We start from the raw sequence: 27,404 nt of genomic DNA on the forward strand, positions 1-27,404 counted from the left end.
AGCCATATGAATTCGGTTACACAGGTAAAATGGACTTTCGTTCAATGTTTGTCAAAGTAAATTCACTATCATTTTAGAGAAGGAGATCAGATAATGTAACTGCGCTTAATGCTTGATCCAAATTTTAATATTCTGCGAGATTAAAGGGTAGGCTACTTAGGAAGCTGTGCTTTCTGTTGAGATAAAGCGAACGGGTGTATTACATAAAGGGTCGCGCCGAGTGAACGTAAATAATCAATGAATGGTTCAGTTAGTTAATCTGTGCGTGATGTACATATTGTTATGCAGTTTTGTGCTGACGTATATAATCTTCCTTTGTCCGTTGTTCGTTAGCGACTAACAACGTGTTCGTCAGACACACGGTATTCCTCGTGTTATCATTAATTATAAAGAGTATAGCGTTCAAGGCTTATCGATCTTCTGGTCATACGAATAATGTGTTCCATTAGCGAATTACGGGTAATTAACCTGTTTTTTTTTTCTTCGTTCTGGACTGATCACAGGTTTTTCAGGGCCCTTATGTGTTCGTAGTTGAGTGGAGTTATATTTGTAAAGATTATGTTGTGTCTGCATGTACGATAAATTTCACCAAATTTACAGGTTTTTCTAGTTTGATCAATCATTTTAATGGGCCACTGATTATGATTTTTGCGGTCAAGTACACGTCTCTGTCTCGCACATTGCAGTGTAGCTGCCTCTGGAACGCTGTTAAAGAAATATTTTTGGTGTAGCTCATTGTGTGTACACGCGAATGATTGATGTTCCATGCTTTGTGCTGCCGCAAAGCGCTACTACCTTTCCATCCTGTTTCCATTAATGATACTGTACTCTCAGTGAACATAAACGTGGAAAAACGCCTCATGTCTTTGTGCATTTACTATATTGCTGTTAATATCAAAAGTGGCAATCAGTTTTGTTTAATCTTCGCGTGTGTTAAATGTTAAACGAACTTATCTATTGTCAGTTAATAAAAACCACATGGAAATTCTCAGTAATTTTACTCACTTCCCACCAAATCACTATCGCAGTGTGTCAGCCCGACGTTTCAGAATTCGTCTGTAATAGACTAAAACATAGCTTACGATTGGTTCTGATTGTGATTACTGCCAGAATTTTCAATGGAATAGCCGAGTTACTTCACAGTATTAAGTTGTTATCCATTGCTATTAACTAAATTAAAGTCACTCGTCTTCTTCGAGTAATCAGGGCGTCCTTCGTCTTCTTTCCCCATTCGCTATTTGGCGGTTTATATTGCATGATTGATATATGATTAAACGGTCACATAATAGCTCGCTTGTGGCTTTGCCAAAGGCAGAGGATTTAACTAATAGACTATATCTGTGACTGCCCTCCTCAGACGCATTTCTTTTCAGTTAGTTTACTCGTCTAAGATATAAAGTTTGATGTTGGGGAGTAATTCATAAAATCTGTTGACACTACCAGCACATAATAGTCACTTACCAGATATAAAGAGTGATTCGCTGCCCCTACCTGAGGTGTTTATGCAACCTACAACGCTTTCAGAACCCACACGCGAGAGGTTCATATTCTCTCGCTCGCTATGCCCAAACTATTGGTCATATAGAAAAAATTGATCAGGACGTTTTTGTAGGAAATTTTATTTAGTTAAATTTTGTGCTGGGGTAAATATTTCGATGGAGGCCACGGTTTTCGAGTTATTCACGAAAAATGCGTTCAAGGGTACTTTCATACTTTTTCCTGGATAATTAGAAAACTACGGCCTCTAGCGAAAACGTATCCCAGTATAAAATTTAACTGCATTAAATTTCGTACGAAAAGGTCCTGTTCATTTTTCCTGTAGGACTAACAATTCTGCGTGTAGCGAGCGAAAGAATATGAAAATTTGTGTGTGGTATTTGGAGGCGTTGCATGTTGCATAAAACCCAACGGTAGAGGTAGCTGAACCACCGCGTACGCTGTACACCACTAGCAGGTAGGTTTTAAGCTCTCTGTTTCTTTCGTCACTGTGTAACCAGCAAACGATTGACATGGATTGTGTTACGGTGTCTCCCACCTGTGGCGAAATACATTCTGCAAGCAGAAGTAGTCAGTGCTGTCGAGTATCAATGTTGACTGTGTTGTGACGATGGCGATAGAATTGTAACTGTTAAGTGTCTGAGGGAGTGATGGAAAAGTGGGATGCAAAGTGGGAGGCAGAGGGGTGGAATGCGGCCAAATGCTTGTGACATTAACAGGACTGTGCTATGATGTGTACGTACGCTTAATCAGCAAGGTCTCAGAACAATCGAAAATTGAAACTTCTTGGCAGATTAAAACTGTGTGCCGGACCGAGACTCGAACTCGGGAACTTTGCCTTTCGCGGGCAAGTGCTCTACCAACTGAGCTACCCAAGCACGACTCACGCCCCGAACTCACAGGTTTACTTCTGCCAGTATCTCGTCTCCTACCAAACCAGGAAGTTTCATATCAGCGCACACTCCGGTGCAAAGTGAAAATCTCATTCTGGAAACATCCCCTAGGCTGTGGCTAAGTCATGTCTCCGCAATATCCTTTCTTTCAGGAGTGCTTGTTCTGCAGGGTTCCCAGGAGAGCTACTGTAAAGTTTGGAATGTAGGAGGACGAGATACTGGCAGAAGTAAAGTTGGGAGGACGGGGCGTGAGTCGTACTTGGGTAGCTCAGTTTTTTTTTTTTTTTTTGGGTTGGTGCACAACACTACAGCGAGTTGATACTACTTGTGCTTCATTATAATTAAGTTGGCATTTATTTATTTATTTTTATAGTACAGCAGGTGAAAGTGCCTCAGGAAAACTAATTTTGCCAGAAGCCGTAACATAAAACACATCAGAAGTGCTTGATTGATTTCGTGTTCTTCTGTTTCACGGGTATTGGACAGATTGTCACGGCAAGAAGATGTATTCAGTTCCTTTATATATTATTTAGACAAAAAAAATATAATGAAAAAATAAATAAAAAAGTAGGTTAAGTTAGGGTGAAAGTGGCGGTGGCAACAGAATTTCCTTTTTTTTTTTTTTCTTTTTTTTTTTAGGTTAGATAGGAGTTTGGGGGTGATATGGATGATAGGGGCCAACGCCTGAAGTGGAAGAGGTCCAGGAAAATAAAAATAAAAATAAAAGCGCTGTGGAAACGCGCTACCCCGAGAAAAAAAAAAAAAAAAAAAAGAGCAGAAGACCTGCGTTCGAAACTCGCCATAGGCGAAATTTTAATTGAATGTTCCAACCTCCATAAATCTCGTAGATACAGGTAACACTCAATATGTCTCAGGAACAACTACTAAAAAAAAAAAAAAAATAAAAATAAAAAAAATAAATAAAAAAAAAAATGGTCCCGTGGTTAGCGTGAGCAACTGCGGAACGAGAGGTCTATGGTTCAAATCTTCTCTCGAGTGAAAACTTTAATTTTTTATTTTCAGACAATTATTAAAGTTCAGGCACTCACACATAAAAAAAAAAAAAAAAAAGTTGGTAGAGCACTTGCCCGCGAAAGGCAAAGGTCCTCAGTTCGAGTCTCGGTCCGGCACACAGTTTTAATCTGCCAGGAAGTTTCATATCAGCGCTCACTCCACTGCAGAGTGAAAATCTCATTCTGGAAACAATCGAAAATTGTTTATATTTACAAACTTGCATGTCGTGTCTCAGCTGAAAAAATACTTGCTTTTACCTTGTGCCCCTGTACATCAGTGCCAAAGAAAACAGTGTTAATAGAATGTGGCGATACTCGTTGCTAGACATAAAAACCAAGTCAACACAGTCCCCGTTAACGCGTGTGATTAAGATGAAAACAAAATTCTTCTAAGAGACTTTCCATAAAATTTCTGTCGACTGTTACTCCGTTGGTAGTACTGTAATACGCTAGCTGAATATTATAGTCCTAGCATTGGAAACATATCAATAGTCAATAATGAAAGCATAATGTTAATACAATAGATATTTATAAAAAGATTGTTGTGGCCACTGCAATTTTTCTTCGTATGTTAGTCTACAAAGGTGCTATGTTACGGGATTCATGAAATACTCCTCACAACCCATAATGTATTGCGTCAAACTGAACTAAAAACAATATCTTAAATCCTTTGCAAAGTCCTCTTCGTTACTGTTTACGAGATAACGGAGCTCACGGGCGCTCAACGCCGAGGTTACACTAGGTAACGTCGGACTTGGTACACAGCGGTAATAGATGACACGTCAGTACTTTCAGGCGTAAAAAGTGCATAAAATTTCTTTTGCTTGCACCATTGTGTCTTCAGATCTTCATTAATAATTAAAAAGACAGAACGAGATCTTATTTTCATTTATGAAAAGAAAAACCTTAGATACGCAAAATTTGTTCAGGCTTTTACACACAGATTTAGTAAATATTCCATACATTTTTCTGCCCACTTTTGGAGTTCTTTTTGTAAATGTCCATTTGAGGCTGAAGTCAAAACAACAGTCAAGATACTTAATTTCTATACATAAAGCAAATTTCCCGAGTGACTGACTGATTCACTCACTCACTCCCTCACTGACTCATCATAGCCCAGCCCAAACCACTAGAGACAGAAACTTGAAATTTGCGGAGGGTGTTAATCTTAGACTGTAGGCATCGTTTAAGAAGGAATTTGTTTGAAAATAAGTCGCTATTAAGACAATTTTGAAGCTAGACCTATGAAAATTGGTATATGGTTTCTCGGTCAGAAATAAAGTAATACGTGTTCAGCACTTTTGGAAATTTAAAACCTATGGGGGTGAAACAGTGACTGAAAGATTTTTTTCGGGAATAACTTATTATTAAAGAACTACTGAAGTATTTTTAAATCTACATCTATGAAAACTGGTATTTGAATTCTTGGTTGGATATAAAAAAACATATGTCTTCCAGTGTTTTGGGAAAATCAACCCCCTAAGCTCTAACGGTGTGAAATGGGGTATTAAAAGTTTTATGAAATTATTCGTCAGTAAAACCTTTTCAAAGCTAACTCAATGAAAATTTGTATTTGGAATCTCTGTTACAAACTGAAAAATATGCATTTCAGAGTTTTTGGAAATTCAGCCTCCAAGAGGGTGAAACAGGTGATGAAAATTAAAAAAAAATTCTTTTAAAAAAATCTAAATCCATGATAACTGGTATTTCACTTTTTGGTTAGATATAACGAAATACTTGTTAGGGGTTGAATGTTTCTATGGAAATATCACCACAGGAACGGAAAAGGCATGATTAGCAAAAATCTTGCTCTCTGGCTACCAGACTCTCTTTTTGGTCAGAAGTACATTCGGAAAAGACTATGCTCTAGAAGCCTTAATTAGAGTGAAAAGTTTAGAAGGTGTTGCAATTTGTGAACTAAATCAAAGAAAGCTCCTTAAGAGCCACCATAACAAATGGTTTTTGTCAGAATTGCATAGAAAAAGAAACGGCTAAATAATATATTAATTTTTCAGTAGCCCTAATATAAGTTAATAAAATTATTTTTCATTTAATTACAACGCTAACGGAGCAGGGGGCGCTTAGCTAGTGTCATAATATATTCATTTTCCATAAATATTTCACTGTAGATGTAGGTTTGCTCTGTGAAGCGTTTCAAAATTCGGCTTACAAATAATGATTTACGCTGCCTCCAGTGCTGCCGGCTGTTAGCGTTACACATACCCCTGTTTGCCTCATGATCTTACTCATAGGCTGCCAAGAGCCTCTCTCGGCAGCCGGCACCTAAACGTAGTTACGTACAAACCGAACAGAAAAGAAAAATTTCAGTTGTCCTCTCATCCCGTCCCTTATTCTTTCCTAAGCTAACTTTATTTCGTTTCCCCTTTAGTACTTTATTTACAATCTTCTAAGACATCCATTCCGTACAAACTTAATTATATATACAGACATCTCAACCATTGCAGGAGTCGAGGATCTCGACGACTTTTTGCCTGTTATCAACACTGATACTGGCAAAATGTCTGTTGCTGGAACTTCCAGCCTGTCGATAACGTTTGAATTTTAAGTTTCAAGTCCGATAATGAACGAAATTTTTTGTTATTTATATTCGATTTTTTTCCATTACTTATACGGTTGAACGTTGATTCTTGCCATATTTCATGATTCAAGGTCAACTAGAAGTACCCGATAAGTTTCGATGAGTGAGTTCACGAATATCAAAATTGTGATATAAATGACAGTATATTTTCATAGCACTCACTTAGAAGCTCACATTTATTACTCTGCCAAGCAGCTATAGACCTTAGTATGTGACATAAATTTAACTTGATATACATAGTCGTTCCTTGGAAAAAAAACGAGACTTAAACAGATGAACAGACAGGCAGAAGGGCAAAAACCGACAAAAAATATTTTTGATATATAATTACAAATAAACAGTTTTCGATTTTTTCCTTTAGATGGACTGTTAAGACATGGCTGTTGCCAAATTTCATGATTCAAGGTCAACAGGTATTGAGGAGTGAGTTTCTGAATATCAAAATATGTGGCATAAATGGACGTATCTTTTGACTGCATTCTCTTAGCTTATGTTTGAACACGCTAAGGGATCATAAAAATTACTATGTGGCTTAAATTTCAACTTTATACGCCTACCAGTTCCTGAGAAAACGAGGTCTTAACAGACAGACGGATAGACATACAGTTGGATAAGAATTGAAAAAGAAATTATTTTCGTGTGATGTTACTACAAACCCCTACGATTTTAGTTTTTTTTTCATTTACCTGTACACTATAACCTCTCTTCTTGCCAAAATTCACGATACTGGGTCAACGGGAAGTATCGTATAGGCTGAAACGTCCCCTTTGAACAATTATACAGGACTGTGCTTAACCTGACACACAATATTTTTAGCGCAACGCAATCTGACTTTCAAAATTTCCTACTAAAGAATGGCCCTGACAAACATTAAACTATACCTTTCACAAATCACTTACCTCACAAAAATCTTCGCTGCTCAAGCTACTGCAATACAGCGAGCGCCACTACTGCCAGCTAAATAAAAGATTCAAACTACTGAAGGCACTAACTACTGATAGGGATAGTTAGCAAATGAAAGATATTAATAGAGAACAAACAATGTATTTACCTTGATATCATCATATATAAATATATCAGTTCATGAAAAATTACAAAACTCCGCCATCTCTCTCCCCACATCCACCACTGCTGGCGGCTCACCTCCAACTGCGCAACGCTACGCGCTGTTCACAGCCAGCTGCCGCTGCCCAACACTACAATGGCAGACAACAATGCAAACTAGCCACAGACTGCACACAGCACAGCCAGTGATTTTCATATTGAGCGCTACGTAACGTTGCCAATAAGAAAACATAAACAGCCTACTTACATAGAGAAAACATAAACAGCCTACTAACATAGAGAAAACATAAACAGCCTACTTACATAGCCCCCATGCTCCCCACAAAAATTTTTACAAATGGTGTTGGGCACTGGCCAATACAGATTTGACAAAAAGTTTTCATAATTACAGTAACAAAGATATAAAATGCACACACTTATTGATACAACGTTGGTCAAAAGCTCAAATTTTCTCACAGTCCCTAAAGACAGTCCTAATCGTACATAACAGGAGAATAGCAGTGTTTGTCTCAAAGTCTGAGCAGTAAAAGAAAATGCACACGGAAGTAGTGGATTTCCATGCAGTCTTGAAGAAGTAGTGTTGTCCTTCCAATGGAAAGACAGTGCTGACTCTCGACATGCTGACAGGTAATGGGCCACAACAGAGCAAACCCACTGCAGAGTCAGTCGAAGTTTTGATGAATATTGGTAGGTAGGTCATCACAGAGCAGACCCACTGGAGTCCTGGTAGAGATTGTGGTATTGGTGGGCCACCAGAGGTGCAGACCCACTGCAGTCCTTGTAGAAATAATGGCGTTGGTGGGTCATCATAGATGCAGACCCACTGTAGTCCTTGCAGAGATAATGGTATTGGTGGGCCACCAGAGGTGCAGACCCACTGTAGTCCTTGTAGAGATGACCAGCAGCCATCTGTTGCGATTGTGCAGGTGCACATTCACCATCGAAGAGTCTTGCGGAGAATATAGCAAGTCCATAAACCACCACTTGTGCACTCACAAAGTTTTTGGAATTGTCCTTAGAACGAGCAATGCTGTTATCCAGTCCCTTGCTGAATCATTAACACACATGCAAACACTATCAGTCCCTACTTCTCACATATTGTCCATATACTATGACCAACAGAAACGTGTGCAGTGAAATGTAACTAACAAGTTAATAATATCATGAACTGGTGACAATTACAATTTTATAACATGAGAATACAATTACAAAGGTACACAATACGTCATTAAAAACATAACAATATAGATAACATTTGTAGTAATAGGGGCTTTACAAAAGAATAGAAATAGACATATACATCAGTGTTACAGGAATTATGACATGAGTACATACATAAAAGATCACAATAACTTTTGAAACATCAACTTCACACATTAGCATTAACACAAAACAGAGTAAATAATGTCTAAACATCTTTACAAAGTAAATAACATATTATTAATGCCAATTATATTCGAGGATAACAGTATTCCTCATCATAGTGAATGTAGCTTAATATTAAAAGAAGAAAAAATTCTATGAAACTACACAGAGACAGGAAGAAAACAAATACACAAGGGTACACAAACACACAGTGGGATAACACCAATAGGAAAGGACAGGGTTCGTTTTCAGTGTAACATTTGGTACTGCAGTCCAACCCAAAACTTCATATATCTTTCCTCTTATTTCATCCTTTGTTTCCACCAAAAAAATTCTATCTAAGCATGCTTTCTGTATTTGTATGTTCACACATTTCTTACCTCAACATTTATTTCCAAGAAAATCCTACCTAAACCTGTTTTCTGTACCCTTTTTTTTTTTGTATAACTTTTCAATGCATTTCTTCCAATTCATCGCAACTCATTCTCTTCTATAGTCTACCCCCTCTTAATCTAACTTAAATCTACTGAGCTCAGATGCTAAACTAAGGGACGAGGCAATGCAGCAGCACAAAACAATTAACACAAACATCAATGACAAAAATACAAATGCCAAAGCAATTGCAATATTACAACTAATATAGGGCACTGTGCAGCAAAAAAAAAAATTCTGGCTTAGCAGAGTAACACAAATTAAAGTTCAGTAGCACTATGCCTGGCAAACAGCAGCTTATATCGAAACATGACATAGCTCAAGCAGAAAAAATAGTACACTAAAGATAACAATGCAGATAAGGCAAATGTATAATCACATCTTAATGTCTAAGTAATTAAAGTGGTGCACCACAAGAAGTTATTCTACCAAAAAGTTACCAATTACTTGAAAAGAAAATTATGAATGCAGTTACTAGTTCCTTCTTATTGTTCTTTCCTTTCCAAGTGCTCCTTTTTTAAAGAATGTGGATCATAAAATAATTATTTAATAGATCTGTTGACAGAAAGTGTTCACATTAGCAAATGCATTTTATTTTATAAAAGCAATGCTGCAACACAGCTGGAAAACAGATGTCAAATGAAATAAGCAACTATGAAAAGCAAAGCATAAAAATATCATTCAGTAGTCATGTGACATTTCATAAGTTAGTAGCTCTCAACTCTCGTAGAAAGACGCTTGTCGTAATCAGGTGTGCAGATGTACGAATATTTCCCATCAATTCATAAGCATTTCAGTAATTAGCACAAAGTGCGAGTAATCATATGTTTTCAAGTAACGAGGGTGTCGCATTAGCGATGAAAGGCACACCCTAATGGCTTGTTCTCCAGGTGTTTGACACGTCCCACGTCCCCTTTTTTTTCTACCTGTGCCGCTGAAAAGGGCTCGCAATAATGGCTTTTTCTCCAGGCGTCTGACACAGCTGGGTGCCCGCGACGCATTACGTGCAGGTGGTCACGTAACTTTCGTACGGAAATATTTACGACAGCAGTTTCTGCTACCGTGGCAGTCATATATACAAAATTTCACAGGTCGAGAATTTACTTTGCAAATGTGTAGAAACAAAATCCTATGAATATAACAGTGTCCAAAAAAATTTTCAGTGGCATTGTGATACATTCACACATGATTCACACATGTACACACATTTCATAATTCTAAAGTACGATTCTTGGTTTCCAACATCCTTTTCCATAAGTCAGAGTCCCTAATCACTATTCATTACTCCTTACCTTATTACACATATACGTATCCATCGACACTCGTCAATATTTCGTCATTATAAATATGAAGCATAATCAAATAACTCATATAGCCTCAGCCTATTAATCATAAACATACCTCAGCAGCATAATACACATCGTCGTCGTAAAAATAACATCACAACACCTCAGTCAAATCTCAAAATCGTCGTAGCTTCCTCCAATAATTAAAAAACTTCTCTGCTCATGTCAAAAGTGTCAGCTGCCTCAAACGTACTTTAAAAATCATGATCTCATACCAAATACATCATTCAAAGCTCTCATAGTATCACAATGATTCCGAAAAAATATGAACAGTTTACAAAGTACAGACAAAATACAGTTTCATAAGTGTGAAGTTATCCAACTGTGTAATTGCGTAAACATGTGTCACTGATGTAGTAAAAAAATGTTTATCTCTCAGTTAAATGATCAGATAGCTGTGTAATTTGTGTGTTAGAGAAATATGGTACCGATGTGTAAAGTTGTATAAGCAAATACCATATTAGCTAGGGTTCCTTGTGGTTGCCACACACATGGTACACAAAGTAAGCGTGTACCCCCCTGAGGATTAATGTAATTATACTCCCAGGTGTTACAAATTACCGCAATGGAATGAAATGTATCACGGAAAACTTTCTTTGTAATTAAAAAAAAAATCTTTAAAAATAAATGTTTTAAGTACAAAATTAATCACTGAAATGCGTGTCCTGTAGCGCTAAATGTGCATATTGTTGTAAGATAATCTCTGTGAAAGTGTCGTAGTTATTTTCCTCCAAAAGCTAAGTTCTGCAGAAGCCAATGTACTTACCTCATGATAAACAAAAGTGAAATGCTTTGCGTAGAGATATCTTAGTTATTACGCTTATTGTTGTGATGATGAAAGTACTGTGCTGTAACGTATTGTTGTGCTATGGAAAAGGCTGTCTCCTTGTAGCTATACCACAAAAGTTACTAATAAAACATGTTTTTCTTTCCAGAAGAATTCAGAAAACAGTGCAGATATAAAACAGATACACCGCAAAAGCAACATTGTAAATTGTCACTCATTAGTAGCATCGTGATAAAAATCGTGTAGCTGTCACATAAACTAACCTCTGTGTCATCTGGTATCTCTCAGAAAGCACTTTAAATTCAGAATGTATTTTCAAATAAACCAAAATGTTGCATTAAAATCTCATTAGCAGTACTGGTAAATGTTCTAAGTATGTAAGCCTTATAGTCGTTCCATAATCGTGCAACAAACAAGCAAGAATGTACACACAATAACACTGTGACGTCTGTTCACTATAACAATGCATTCGTCATTTCTGTTTAAATAAGTTCTCTTGGTTCTTGATTGGATATTTAACTTCAAACATTGTTGCACGGTAACAGTTTCTAAAGCATACTAGTAACGTGAAGTGAAACGTTTTATGGCAAAGATAAAGTTAAAAGGCAGATTATCTGTCAATAAATGGTTTTACATGAGAAATGTGGTGTAAACCTTTACTCTTCCTAGTACGCAGAGTTTCAACTTCAACGCAATTATCATGTGGTATACGTCGGATTCTGTAAGGTCCATTGTAAACTAGAAAGAATTTGTGACTCAAGTGTTTCTTCTTATGTGACAATGAATGAGCTTTAATGAGAACCTTCTGACCAATATACAATTTCTTTGCATTTGCTTTACCGTGTAGTTTTCTCCTTTTGTCTGCTGCAGATTTTATATTTTTAAGAGCCAAATCAATTATGTCTTTGTGTCGAAGTTTACGTGTATTTGGGAAAGGTACAAGCTCTCTGATTCTGTTCGGTGGTTCTTCATTCTTCAATACAAGAGTAGGTGGTAAAGCAGTGGAATCATGAGGCATTTCATTCAGCACGTTTTGAAATAAGTGTAAATATCTGTCCCAATGCTGATGCTTTGTGTGACAATAAAGCCTGCAAAGCTTATTGATTTCTTTCATAATCCGCTCGGAGGGGTTACAATGTGGTGAGTACAATGAAATAAAAACAGGTTTGATTTTATGGTTGCGAAGCATGCGTGACCAAACAGCAGATCTAAATTGCGGTCCGTTATCTGAAATGACTTTAGCAACGTGGCCAACTTCACGTAAGAAATTTTTAACAAAGGCGTTGGATACAGACCGTCCAGTGGCTTTACGTAACGGAGTGAAAGAAACAAATTTTGAAGTAAGTTCAACAGCGACTAGAACGTACGAAAATCCATTGGATGTTCTGACAAGCGGTCCCAAGAGATCAACAGCAGCAAATTCTTTTAATTTAGAAGGAATAATAGGAAACAACGGAGCACGATGTGAGACAGTAGATGGTTTCGCCTTTTGACAAAGTTTACAAATAGACAAGACTCTTCGAATTCTTTTTTCCATATTGTTAAAATAACAAGTCGTTCGAAGAATATGATAACATTTTCGTGGACCAAAATGTGCGTAGCTGAAATGAATGTACCAAATGAGCTTATTAACAAAATCGTCTGGAATGCAAAGTACCCATAGCTTGTCATCAACAGTGCAGCGTTTGAAGAATATGTTGTTTCTAACCAGATAATAATGCCGAATCTGTGTGTGTGTCTTTTCATGCCATTTGCTTTTGATGTCTTTCCAAATCGGATCTTTATCTTGTTCATGAGCAATGTCCTTTAAAGATGTGGTGATGAAGTTTTCAAAGGCGACTTTCTGAATGTAAAGAATACTGAAATTTTTCTCGAGGTTGCCTTCTGTGTTACTTTTCTCAAGCCCAGCCGGTGCGCGTGACAGTGCGTCCGCAACAATGTTCTCCTTGCCGGGAATGTAGACTATTGTGAAGCGGAATTCTTGCAGAAACAATGCCCAACGTTTTAACATGTCATGATTTAATTTTGAAGACATAAGAAATTGTAATGCACGATGATCACTGTATACTTTTACGTGCTTACCAGAAAGAAAGAAACGGAATTTGTTAAATGCCCAAACGATAGCTAAAGCTTCTAATTCAGTAACGGAATAATTTTTTTCAGATTTTGTTAGCACTCGGCTAGCAAAAGCAATGGTTTTCTGAACGGTAGTGTCATTTTCTATGGCTTCTTGAAATAAATGGGCACCAAGACCGACTTTAGAAGAATCCGTACTAAGGCAGAAATCTTGTGACAGATCAGGATGAGCTAGTATTGGCGCGTGAAGTAACGCTTCTTTCAAAGAATTGAATTCCAACTGTGCTTGTTCGTCCCAGTTCCAAATAGTATTTTTTCCAGTGAGAGAACAAAGTTTTGGTGTAACAAGAATTTGCATATTCAGAAAACGACGGTAAAAATTTACGAGACCTAGAAAACTGCGGACTTGTCTTTTTGTGGATGGAACTGGAATGGCTCTGATTGCTTCTAACTTTTCAGGATCCGGCTGAATGCCTTCAGAAGAAATAATATGTCCCAAAAACTTCACCTTTGTCCTACCGAATTCAGACTTTTCCAAGTTAACTGTAATTCCAGATTCTGCAAAAATATGTAACACGCTGTTGAGGATGCGATTGTGTTGTTCCCATGAGGCTTCTGCTATCAGAATATCGTCTACATATAAGGTGATGTGACGTTTTAAGAACTCAGGTAATATGGAATTTAGCCCGCGAATGAATGCTGCCGAAGAAATGTTCAAACCAAAGGGAAGTTTCCGAAACTGATAACAAACGCCGAAACAAAGGAAAGCTGTGTATTTTCTACATTCTGGATGAAGTTCGATCTGATAAAAGCTGGATCTGAGATCAATGGAAGACAACACTTTTACACCATTAAAATTTTGAAGAAGTTCTTCCAACGTTTGCGGCCTGTCGGTTTCAGGAATAATGATCGTATTGATTTGTCTCGAATCTAAGACAAGCCTGATCGATCCATTTTTCTTCTCAACAACATGTAATGGATTGTTGTATGAGCTTACTGCAGGCTCAATAATGCCCTCGTCAAGCATAGATTGTATTTCTGTTCTAACACGGTCCCTATAATGTGCTGGAATTACATATGGTCTAACACAAAATTTAGTATGCTCACGAACACGAAATTGGTATTGAAATCCCTTGATTGTTCCTGTTTTATGAGTAAAAACTGTGGAATGTGCTTGTAAAATCTCAAAAAGGTCCTGCCTATCAGTGTCATTACAATTCTCAATTGTTTGAATTTTATTCTGAATTAACTTATTAGTGTCAAATGCGCCGTCGATATCATCCCTGTCAGTACTTGCAGAGTGATTGTTAGTGTCTAGTTCCGTAGAAAAGTCCGAACTGTTGTCTAACAGAAGGTAAAGCCGATTAATTTCCTCGTCATGGTTTGAGAGCCAATCTTCAAATTTCAAAGCTACTGACTTACCTTCTTTTTCTAAACTTATTTCAGCATCGTGAAAGCTTAAGATTGCTTTGTATTCATTTAAAAAGTCTACTCCCAGTATAATTTCCGTCGACAATAATGGAACAATAAGAAAGCTCATAGAGAAGCTGTGGCTTTGACAAAAGGATTCTAAGTTGGTTTGTTGGCGTACATCTACACTTTTTCCAAAGATTGCACCTTGTAATTTAATCTTACGTAACGGAAGTGTGGGGCAATAGTTCGATTTGTTGCATTTGCTAAAGGCTGTTTCACTGATTACTGAAATGGGACTGCCAGAGTCAAGTACTGCCGTAAATTTTATGTCATTTACTGTAATGTGAATCACAGGATATGCAATGTTGTTATGTTTTATGTCGTGTTCCTGGAGTAAGATGTCCCTAATGTCTTCCATTTTTACGTAATTACTAGCTACGGCAGCTGCGTCGTCAGTTTCATAAGTATGTTTTGTGGCTGCCAGCGGTGTGAGTCATTGCCTATTGTCTCTTTGTTGGCGCGCGTCGTTATTGGGATTTGGAGACCTAACTTCCACAAATTCGCCTTGCCGAGAGGGCCCAGCTCTGTTTAAAGCTCGCCAGTTCTGATGGAATTCAGGTCTGTCGTTTTGTCGGTAGTTTACACAGTTTCTTCCGTGTCGGTCACGTGGTGGAGAATTTCTCCCTGAATCGTAACTGTGCGTCGAACTGTTGCGCCTGAATTTATTCTGCCTCCCTTGATAATAATTATTCTGGTTCCCATATTGTCTGTTTCTCTTATTGTCTCTGTGATAGTCATTACCACGGAGAGGTGATCTTTCCCTGTAATTATTACTACTCTGCCAACGCTTGTCATACGGGTGGTGTCTGTTTTGGTCACGATATGTGTTGTGAGAATAGCCTTGTCGTGTCCAGTTATTACTTCTTTCATCGCGGAATTGCGACGGATGTGACCTGTAATTGTTGTGTTCCTGGTTTCGCGTTCCGCGATTGTCAGTGTCAATTTCTAATTCTTGTAACAGTCCCTGAAAAGCTTCAATGTCGTCTTTGCAACGTCCTGCTAAAATAATATGTCGTAAATGTTTAGGCAGTTTGATTAAGCAAATGCGGATGAGTTCTGAGGGGCTGTATGGGTTTGACAGGTATTGATTCTTGTGCAACATGTCTTCAAAATATTTCACAAGACTGGAAAATTCAGATTGTTCGAAGTGTTTCATCATTATGATGTTATGTTTTACACGGTCTTGTGTAGCTTGAGACCAATATGCTGAGAGGAAGGCATGGTAAAATTCTCCCTCACTGTGGCAATCGTGAATTACCGATCGCATTCTTACAGCTGGTTCTTTCTCTAAGTAGCCACACATAAATTCTAATCTGTGTTCTAACGACCAGTTGGGAGGAAAACAATGAGAGAATTGATGGAGCCATGCTTGTGGATGAATGTCGTTGCCAGAATTCTTAAATGTTTTGAATTTACGTGTAGTAATGAACAGCTTATAGTCAAAATCATCATGTCGGCGAGTCGCATATCGGTCATTGTTAGGTCGTGTCGGCCGTTCCATCTCAAAATTCGGTGCACATTCCCAATTTCTTTCATTACTTCCGAAATGCCCTGTGTTATTATTTTGCAGCTTTTCCGTGTTTCTAAGTCCCTCTTCCCGTGTTGGAGCGCGAGTATCCTCTGAAATACGTAATTCTTGTATTAACTGTGTCAGCTGATCTTGTACTTCCCGGATTTCTGTTTGGTGTTGCGTATTAATCTGATTCTGATTTTGTTTGAATTTCCTAATTTGTTCGCACTCTTCAGTGTCAGTGAAGGCTACAGGTCTTGTGTCATTCAGATCATCATCTACCTTTGTAGATAAGTTAGTGACCTGATCCGAAAGTTCGGCTACTTTCTCCGATAGTGAACACATTTCCTCAGTGTGTTTTTCTGAACCAAGTTTCAGAGTGTCCATTTGTGTTGAAATCGTATCTACTGTGTCCTTTAAGTTTTCCTGAGTTATTGCAAGTTGCGTAACCGAATCGGTAGATGCAACTAAGTCAATTTTAGCCCACAAGGTCTCATGATTTTCATGAACAATGGCTTGCAGTTCTTTTATGGCTGCTTCGTGATTCTGTAATGCATTTTCATGCCGCGAAAAAATAGGTTGGAAATGCTCACAAATTTGTGTTTTTACGTCATTACAGACTTTTTGACATTTCGATTCAATGTTATGTAACTCAGTAGTTAAATCTTCACGTGTTTGTTCAAGCGTGGTGTGAAGATTTTGTTCCATTGCGTCTAACTGTTGCTGTGTTTGTCTCTGGTGTTGTTCCATTGTGTCTAACTTTTGAAGATTTTGTTCCACTGTGTCTAACTTTTGCTGTGTTTGTCTCTGATTTTGTTCCATTGTGTCTAACTTTTGAAGCTTTTGCTGTGTTTGTCCCATTTGTTGTATTAATTGTAATAACAATGCATTGGTGTCTGAAACATGTTCCTCAGTGCTTTTCGGCAGTGAATTTACACCGGAAACATTCACATTTTGACAAGCAGAAAATGTGTCTTGACTTATTTGAGAAAACGGTGAGGATCCAAAACCTGAATCTACAGTATTTGCGAGATCGTGTCGTGTCATTTCGGCTTCCTGAGGCGAGCTATTGCCGACCGATCGATCGATAATGCTTCCATCTTCACTAATTGTTTCACTGTCCGTGCCATTGTTTGCCGCCCGCTCCATTTCCCTATGCACGATTACCAAATTACTACTTTGAACATCAGTTAATTCATTACTCTGCGGCGCTAACACACTGCCTTCGTCTTCACTGTCATTTCTCAGTTTACTTTGGAGCCTAGTATTACGTTTTTCACACGCCATTATTGTCACAGTATTTCACACGACAACACAGAAGAACACAATTTGAAGAGCAAAATAAAATAACGTAGCAATGGAAATAATGTCTAGTTAATTGCAGCTGCGAAATACTTGGTGCAAATCTACATGCATGCCACAACTGTTTTACTCTACAACAATGAAAAACTACAACTACAAAGGAGATTCTCTCTACAATTACGCGCTAGCAATAAACAAAAGCTACACTAAATACACAAACTACAAGAAAAAAATCAGAAGATTCCAGTGAGGTATCCTAGGCTAAGGGTCGACATATGAAACGTCCCCTTTGAACAATTATACAGGACTGTGCTTAACCTGACACACAATATTTTTAGCGCAACGCAATCTGACTTTCAAAATTTCCTACTAAAGAATGGCCCTGACAAACATTAAACTATACCTTTCACAAATCACTTACCTCACAAAAATCTTCGCTGCTCAAGCTACTGCAATACAGCGAGCGCCACTACTGCCAGCTAAATAAAAGATTCAAACTACTGAAGGCACTAACTACTGATAGGGATAGTTAGCAAATGAAAGATATTAATAGAGAACAAACAATGTATTTACCTTGATATCATCATATATAAATATATCAGTTCATGAAAAATTACAAAACTCCGCCATCTCTCTCCCCACATCCACCACTGCTGGCGGCTCACCTCCAACTGCGCAACGCTACGCGCTGTTCACAGCCAGCTGCCGCTGCCCAACACTACAATGGCAGACAACAATGCAAACTAGCCACAGACTGCACACAGCACAGCCAGTGATTTTCATATTGAGCGCTACGTAACGTTGCCAATAAGAAAACATAAACAGCCTACTTACATAGAGAAAACATAAACAGCCTACTAACATAGAGAAAACATAAACAGCCTATTTACAAGGCTTTTATCAGTGAATTTGGTAATCTTAGAATATGTGACATAAATGGCCGTATCTTTTGATCACATTGACTTAGAAGCTTAACTTCTTTTACGCCGCCAAGGAATTGTAAAGCTTACTATATGACACACACTGAAGAGCCAAAGAAACTTTTAGACCTGCCTAATATCGTGTAGGGCCCCCGCCAGATCGCAGAAGTGCCACGACACGACGCCGCATGGACTCCACTAATGTCTGAAGTAGTGTTGGAGGGAACTGACACCATAAATCCTGCAGCGCTGTGCATAAATCCGTAAGAGTACGAGGGGGTGGAGATCTCTTCTGAACAGCACGTTGCCAGGCATCTCAGATATGCTCAACAAAGCCCATGTCTGGGGAGTTTGGTGGCCAGTGGAAGTGTTTAAACTCAGAAGAGTGATCCTGGAGTCACTCTGTAGCAATTCTGGACGTGTATGATGTCACATTGTCCTGCTGAAATTGCCCACCTCCGTCGGAATGCAGAATGGACGTGATGGATGCAGGTGATCAGACCGGATGCTTACGTACGTGTCACCTATCAGAGTCGTACCTAGACGTATAAGGGGTCCCGTATCAGTCCAACTGCACACGCCCCACACCATTACAGAGCCTCCACCAGCTTGAAGAGTCCCCTGCTGACATGTAACGTTCATAGATTAATAAGGTTGTCTCCATACATGCACACGCTCGATACAATGTGAAACGAGACTCGTCAGACCAGGCAACATGTTTCCAGTCATCAACAGTCCAATGTCAGTGTTGACGGGCCCAGGCGAGGCGTAAAGCTTCGTGTCGTGCAGTCATCAAGGGTACACGAGTGAGCCTTCGGCTCCGAAAGCCCGTATCGACGACAATTTGTTGGATGGTTCGCACGCTGACACTTGTTGAAGGCCCAGCACTGAAATCTCCAGCAACTTGTGGAAGGGTTGGATTTCTGTCACGTTGAATGATTCTCTTCAATCGTCCTGGTCCCGTTCTTGCAGGATGTTTTTACAGCTGCAGAGGTGTCGGAGATGTGATGTTTTATCGGATTCCTGATATTCACGGTTCATTCGTGAACTGATCGCACAGAAAATCTCCGTTTCATTGCTACCTCGGAGATACTGCGTCCCATCGCTCGTGCGCCGACTATAACACCACGTTTTACCCTGACAGACCCACTGGCTACATTGTGTACATTAAATTTTGGAGTGTATTAGCTGCAACAAAAATACTTTTCCTCAATGGAAACCTCATGTACACATCTGTGAATGTTCAGTCTTTTCATCGTATACAAGCGCTCCAACCTGATGGGCAGCATTGTAAAAATATCAACAAGTGAATGTAGCGCTGGGCAGCAACTTGTGACAGCCAGAATTGGCGGTAGTTGTTGCTTAGTTATACTACATTGTATAATCGAATATTGTTATTGTCATTTTGCATGGTAGTTATTGAATATCAATGTATTTATTAGAACAGTGAATATTTCAATATTGTAGTCCATAAAAAGAAGCCAAGTGTACGAAATACATATTGGAAAGGAGCACATATATCTGTATAAATCTTGCATCTAAAATCATTAAAAAATCACCTAAGAACATTAAAACGTAAACAAAAATTTTCCTTCCTTCAGAAAAAATCATTTCTGAAAGGGTTAAACTCGCTTAAATCTTGATAACCTTCCAGTTTAGCAGCAGTAACCGATCTAACGAATGCGCCAGACACTTGTCTTCTACAGGCGTTGCCGACCGCAGCTCCGTATTCTGCCTTATGTATAACTCTGTATTTGAATACGCATGCCTATACCAGCTCTTTGGCACTTCAGTGTAAATTTCAACTTGATACGTCTTCCCGATGCTGAGAAAAAGGGGATTAACAGACGAACGGACAGACAGATAGACAAACAGCCAGATGATCCCATAAGGATTCCATTTTTACTGACGGAGATACAAAACGCTAAAATTTACATTGCGTCTACTCATGAACTTGTTATACCATGTCAGGACAAAATACACTACTTGCCATTAAAATTGCCACACCACGAAGATGACGTGCTACAGACGGAAAATTTAACCGACAGGAAGAAGATGCTCCGATATGCAAATGGTTAGCTTTTCAGAGCATTCACACATGGTTGGCGCCGGTGGCGACACCTAAAACGTGGTGACATGAGGAAAGTTTTCAACTGATTTCTCATACACAAACAGCAGTTGACCGGCGTTGCCTGGTGAAACGTTGTTGTGATGCCTCGTGTAAGGAGGAGAAATGCGTACCATCACGTTTCCGACTTTGATGAAGGTCGGATTGTAGCCTATCACGATTGAGGTTTATCGTATCGCGACATTGCTGCTCGCGTTGGTCGAGATCCAATGACTGTTAGCAGAATATGGAATCGGTGGGTTCAGGAGGGTAATACGGAACGCCGTACAGGATCCCAACGGCCTCGTATCACTAGCAGTCGAGATGACAGGCAGCTTATCCGCATGGCTGCAACGGATCGTGCAGCCACATCTCGATCCATGAGTCAACAGATGGGGACGTTTGCAAGACGACAACCATCTGCACTAACAGTTCGACGACGTTTGCATCAGCATGGACTATCAGCTCGGAGACCAAGGCTGTGGTTACCCTTGACACTGCATCACAGACAGGAGCGGCTGCGATGGTGTACTCGACGACGAACCTGGGTGCACGAATGGCAAAACGTCATTTTTTCAGTTGAATCCAGGTTCTGTTTACAGCATCATGATGATCGCATTCGTGTTTGACGACATCGCGGTGAAGCACATTGGAAGCGTTTATTCGTCATCGCCATACTGGAGTATCACCCGGCGTGATGGTGTGTGGTGCCACTGGTTACACGTCTCGATCACCTCTTGTTCGCATTGACGGCACTTTGAACAGTGGACTTTACATTTCAGATGTGTTACGACCCGTGGCTCTATCCTTCATTCGATCCCTGCGAACCCCTACATTTCAGCAGGATAATGCACGACCGCATGTTGCAGGTCCTGTACTGGCCTTTCTGGATACAGAAAATGTTCGACTGCTGCCCTGGCCAGCACATTCTCCAGATCTCTCACCAACTGAAACTATCTGGTCGATGGTGGCCGAGCAACTGGCTCGTCACAATACGCCAGTCACTATTCTTGATGAGCTGTGGTATCGTGTTGAATCTGCATGGGCAGCTGTACCTGTGCACACCATCCAAGCTCTGTTTGGCTCAATGCCCAGGCTTATCAACGCCGTTATTACGGCCAGAGGTGGTTGTTCTGGGAACTGATTCCTCCGGATCTATGCACCCAAACTCCATGAAAATGTAATCACATGTCAGTTCTAGTATAATATATCTGTCGAATGAATACCCGTATATAATCTGAATTTTTTCTTGGTGTAGCAATTTTAATGGCCAGTAGTGTATGCCCTGACAACTCTTAACCCTAATATCGTTTCGTTTGTTCCCACTGGAGCACGAGAAGGCGACTTGTACAATCTTCAGTCACGTTAGCTATAAACGCGCGAGGCCCGAGTTCTTATCCAGGGAGCGACCCCCCGCGCTCGCCGTAGCGCGGCCAGCACGGGACGGCGCAGGACCTCCGGTTGCGCGCGTCACGGGCCATACCCGTTTTTGCGCACGCGTCCCAAGCGTTCCCACAGCGACGATACAAACTACGGCCGCGGCAACCATTGATTACCATAACCAAACACGGGCGCCACTTTTGCAATGCTAATTGGTTACAGGTGTTATAGCGAGCGGTCCCGCCGGAGTCGGCCAATGAAATTAGTCGCGTGTCACGAGAGCCATTACGCATGCAGCGTCGGCCAACTTCGGCGCCAATTATTCGACTTGGCCGGCGCCAAATTTTCGGCCGCGTCGCGTTCGCGGTCCCCCCGACGCCACGCGATCCGCTGCGCCCCCCGCCGGCGCGGCTCTGAAATATTAACCGCTCGCGTTATGACGCCGTGCGAAAACAAAAACAAAACAATAAAGCGGGAACGTGTGTGTGTGTGTGTGTGTGTGTGTGTGTGTGTGTGTGTGTGTGTGTGTACATGAGATGTGTCACGCCGCGCGTACGAGACCAGGTACTAACGGGGGACATTTCGTCCTTGCTGTGATTTCTCGTGTCGTCCGGCTGAACGGCGCCGGCAGTGCAGCCAGAAATTCACAGCTCCCGCGGCCACGGTCGTAAAAAAAATGTTCTGTGAAGGGTTGGCTCCCTGAGCGACACGGCAGCAGATTCTAAACTAAATAACCGACTGTAGATCATTATTGTTTCCATTTGCCTCCGTTAGTACGAGTCTGTTCAATTTGCGATGTGGTTAAGAAAACCATCCACAGATAACTGCTTAGTTTTTGTTTTGTGTTTACTTGAGTTCGCAGCTCTATATATGACAACACACACACGCCATACATGATGCACGCACAGCATAAGTAACGATGCAATAATTACGTAGAGCTGGCCGCGGTGGCCGTGCGGTTCTAGGCACTTCAGTCCCGGACCGCGTGACTGCTACGGTCGCAGGTTCGAATCCTGCCTCGGGCATGGACGTGTGTGATGTCCTTAGGTTAGTTAGGTTTAAGTAGTTCTAAGTTCTAGGGGACTGATCACCTCAGATGTTGACTCCCATAGTGCTCAGAGCCATTTGAACCAATTACGTAGTTCTGATAGGAGTCATTAGATGTTGTGCTACGTAGGTGACAAGGAATGTTATTTATTCTCATATCTATGACGTGAAATAGGTAAATATGGATGACACAGGGCTGACATGCTCTTAACTGTAAATAACATGCATTGAAGCACTTCTTAGAAATTTATCATACAAACAAATCCAAAATAGGAGGAAGGGCAGCACCGATCGTAAATTTTTAATCTGTTTACTGCAGCCTGATATCAGCTACTGTTTAAATATCATCAGTGTAGTAACATTCAAGTCATGATGACTCATTGTAAATACTACACATGGTACCATTTGACATTACCATCAGTTAGACTTCACTTTAACTGAGATTTGTTACTTCAAACATCAAATGGACCTTGTGCGGTTATACGAGATGCATTCAAGTTCTAAGGCCTCCGATTTTTTTTCTCCAGACTGGAAAGAGATAGAAACATGCGCATTGTTTTAAAATGAGGCCGCGTTCATTGTCAATACGTCCCAGAGATGGCAGCACTGTACAGCAGATGGAATTTTACCGCCAGCGGCAAGAATGAGAACTGTTTTAAATACTTAAAATGGGGACGTTTACCTTACTTTAACAGCGTGCAGTCATTCGTTTTCTCAATTTGCGTGGTGTGAAACCAATTGAAATTCATCGACAGTTGAAGGAGACATGTGGTGATGGAGTTATGGATGTGTCGAAAGTGCGTTCGTGGGTGCGACAGTTTAATGGAGGCAGAACATCGTGTGACAACAAACTGAAACAACCTCGGGCTCGCACAAGCCGGTCTGACGACATGATTGAGAAAGTGGAGAGAATTGTTTTGAGGGATCGCCGAATGACTGTTGAACAGATCGCCTCCAGAGTTGGCATTTCTGTGGGTTCTGTGCACACAATCCTGCATGACGACCTGAAAATGCGAAAAGTGTCATCCAGGTGGGTGCCACGAATGCTGACGGACGACCACATGGCTGCCCGTGTGGCATGTTGCCAAGCATTGTTGACGCGCAACGACAGCATGAATGGGACTTTGTTTTCGTCGGTTGTGACAATGGATGAGACGTGGATGCCATTTTTCAATCCAGAAACAAAGCGCCAGTCAGCTCAATGGAAGCACACAGATTCACCGCCACCAAAAAAATTTCGGGTAACCGCCAGTGCTGAAAAAATGATGGTGTCCATGTTCTGGGACAGCGAGGGCGTAATCCTTACCCATTGCGTTCCAAAGGGCACTACGGTAACAGGTGCATCCTATGAAAATGTTTTGAAGAACAAATTCCTTCCTGCACTGCAACAAAAACGTCCGGGAAGGGCTGCACGTGTGCTGTTTCACCAAGACAACGCACCCGCACATCGAGCTAACGTTACGCAACAGTTTCTTCGTGATAACAACTTTGAGTGATTCCTCATGCTCCCTACTCACCTGACCTGGCTCCTAGTGACTTTTGGCTTTTTCCAACAACGAAAGACTCTCTCCGTGGCCGCACATTCACCAGCCATGCTGCTATTGCCTCAGCGATTTTCCAGTGGTCAAAACAGAGTCCTAAAGAAGCCTTCGCCGCTGCCATGGAATCATGGCGTCAGCGTTGTGAAAAATGTGTACGTCTGCAGGGCGATTACGTCGAGAAGTAACGGCAGTTTCATCGATTTCGGGTGAGTAGTTAATTAGGAAAAAAATCGGAGGCCTTAGAACTTGAATGCACCTCGTATGTACGATGAGTCATCATGACTTTGGTACAATTGCAGTGAATACAGCTAATCATTACCTGGAATCGATCTGCAATAAACAGATTAAAAATTTACAACCACTGCAGTTATTCCTTCTATCTTGGATCTCATTAATATACTCGTGGACCACGCTGTTCCCGATGAAAGCGAACCTGACAAAAATATAAATAAATAAGGAGAGTAACAGTCCAGCTGGGACGTGTGGGCGTTTCTGAAATGGTTTATTTATAATTAGCTGAGCAGCCAGCGTTGCTCGGGTATATACGTATTTATAGCAGTCTTCTATTAGCCCATCTTCTCCTTTCTTCTTTGCTCTCTGTCCACCTGCACCACCCCTTCTCTGTCCACCTCCTCCACCCACCACTCTTTGTCCATCTGCTCCTGCCCCGTTCTCAGTCCATCTTCTCGTCTCTCTGCAATCTGCTCTTCCTCCAATGTCAATTTCCTCCTACCCTCCCTGTCCATCTGCTCCTCCCACCCCTTTAATTCCAAGGCCTCCTTTCCTTCTCGCTGTCAATCTCCTCCCAGTTTCTCAGTCCACATCCGTCCTCTCACTTATCTCTGTCCATTTTCTCCTACTCCTCTGTCTGTTCATCTCCTTCTCCCCCATCTCTCTGCCTGTCTCTCCCTCCTCCTGTCTCTGTCCATCTACTCTTCTTTTCCTTCTGTGTCCATCTCCTGCTCTCCCTTGTCTCTGACCATGTCCCCTTCCCCTATCTCTGTCCATCTCGCTCTCTTATCTGTGTCTGTCTCCTCCTTCCCCTCGCTATCTGTCCGTCTCCTCATCCTCCCTTCTCTCTCCACGTTATCACACTCATCCCAATAGGAGACTGGCTGTCCTTACCCCTACAGTATTTCTTTCTAGATTGTAAATAAAATGTGCCCTAATTTGGTTGAAATCGTTCCAGAGGTTCGGGATGAGCTTTTTACCCGTGGCTTTGCTAGCATACGAATATATCAAATATATTTCCCACATATTTAACATGTTTCACCTGTATGTCAAGCGAATTTTGCCCTTCAGTTTTACTTCACGCAACTTAATGTTCATGGCGTCGTACCTCCTAAACTATGTGCCGTACAATGACTGTTTTGCAAGTACTTTGAGAGGTATATGCGTCTAGTGTCTGCGGAATGTGATGCTAATAGCGTCAGTAGTAAAGAAGTAATACATTAAAGCGTCATGCATGCTGCGGCAGTTTGTAACGTATCTCAGTGTTTATGACATCATAACCCCTGAATTGTGTGTCATACAAAGACGTATTTTTCTAAGTATATTCAGTGGCGTTTGTGGATACTATTCGGGAACTATAGCGTGAATAGAACTAGTAGCAGCGAAGTAATAAATTTGAACGTCTTGCGTGATGTGATAGTTTTCACGCATTCAGTGTTTATGATGTCGTATCTCTCGAATTAAGTGTCGTATAATGATATAGTTTTGCAGGTGGTATATGTGAATATTGTATTAGAAATATATTGTGAATAGCACTAGGAGCAAAGAAGTAATAAATTAAAAAGACGTGCTTCATGTGACAGTTTTACTGCATGAACAGCGACAATGTAGTTATCGACAAACTTTTTTCCTTTCATTATTTTATGGGGGCCATAAACAAGAAAAAGAGTCGTGTAAGTTTGAAATTATGTATAAACTTTCTTGTAAGTGACTAAGTGCTCTCATTCTCAAATTCTGGATGACCAAAGTATGGGTATTCTCGCGTGGTGCACTACATTGCTTTTTCACCCTCACCCCCAACCGTTTGATAGATGGTTGGTTCTTCCCCCACACTGATTCTGTCCAGACAGTAAATGATATGTGTACCATGTTTGGTTGAAATCGGTGCAGTGGTTTAGGGTGAAATGTGGAACAATTACTGAGTCTCTAAATTGCTCTAAATATTTGTCGCAGTTCAGAGGAATCACTCACTTTAGTGACCCATACCTCTCTAACTAAGAGCACCATTACTTGTGGAGCTACTTGATGTGACGAAACGACTCTCTTCTCTTCCTGTGGAGTTCCTACAACTGCCGCCGCATCCCACATATCTCATGTTCGGTTTATATTTTCCCATGCTTTGTCATCTTCTTCTGTTTATCTTGTTTTCGTGACCGCCCTTACGCCATCTACCTAGGCAACCTTCGGTCTTCCTCTCCTCTTTCTCCCTGATGGTGGTACAACAAGGTTTCTTTGGCTATCTGTCATCTATAATTCGCATTATATATCCAAACTGGGAAATCTGCCGTTCTTCTGTGATGCCTTCTTGAGTTTGTGTCATCTTCTTAACCGCCTTATTTCTCACGTGGCGTCGACGAGATAATCTACACGATCTCCTGTGATACTCAACTTCTACAAATCTCAATCTCTTCTAACATTTTACAGTAATCTCCCAGCAGTAACACCCATAAGTTATTAAGTTCTCTACAAACGTCTATAGAGCATATTCTTTACTTTCCAGCTGGTGTTATAAGACCATAACAGAGGGATTAGCTTCTAAATTGCTGTTTTCCCATGGGTTTCTCCTTGCTGTATTTCCCAATTACTTGTTCCGCCCTCTGATAGGACATTACCCAAATATTTAAATTTTACAGATGCCTTGATCTGCTGGCCATCTGCTATTGTGCTTCCTGAATTTTCTGCGTAGCTATTCAACCTTCTGAAAATCAACAAGCCTGATTTGGTAATCATTGAAGGGAGGCTGAATGCTCGTCAGTATGTGGCAATATTCATAAACCCTGTTGTCATATTTTTAATGACATGAGTACTAAACAGAATATT

This window comes from Schistocerca americana, chromosome 5, assembly GCF_021461395.2.
Source record: "Schistocerca americana isolate TAMUIC-IGC-003095 chromosome 5, iqSchAmer2.1, whole genome shotgun sequence".
Lineage (NCBI taxonomy): Eukaryota > Metazoa > Arthropoda > Insecta > Orthoptera > Acrididae > Schistocerca > Schistocerca americana.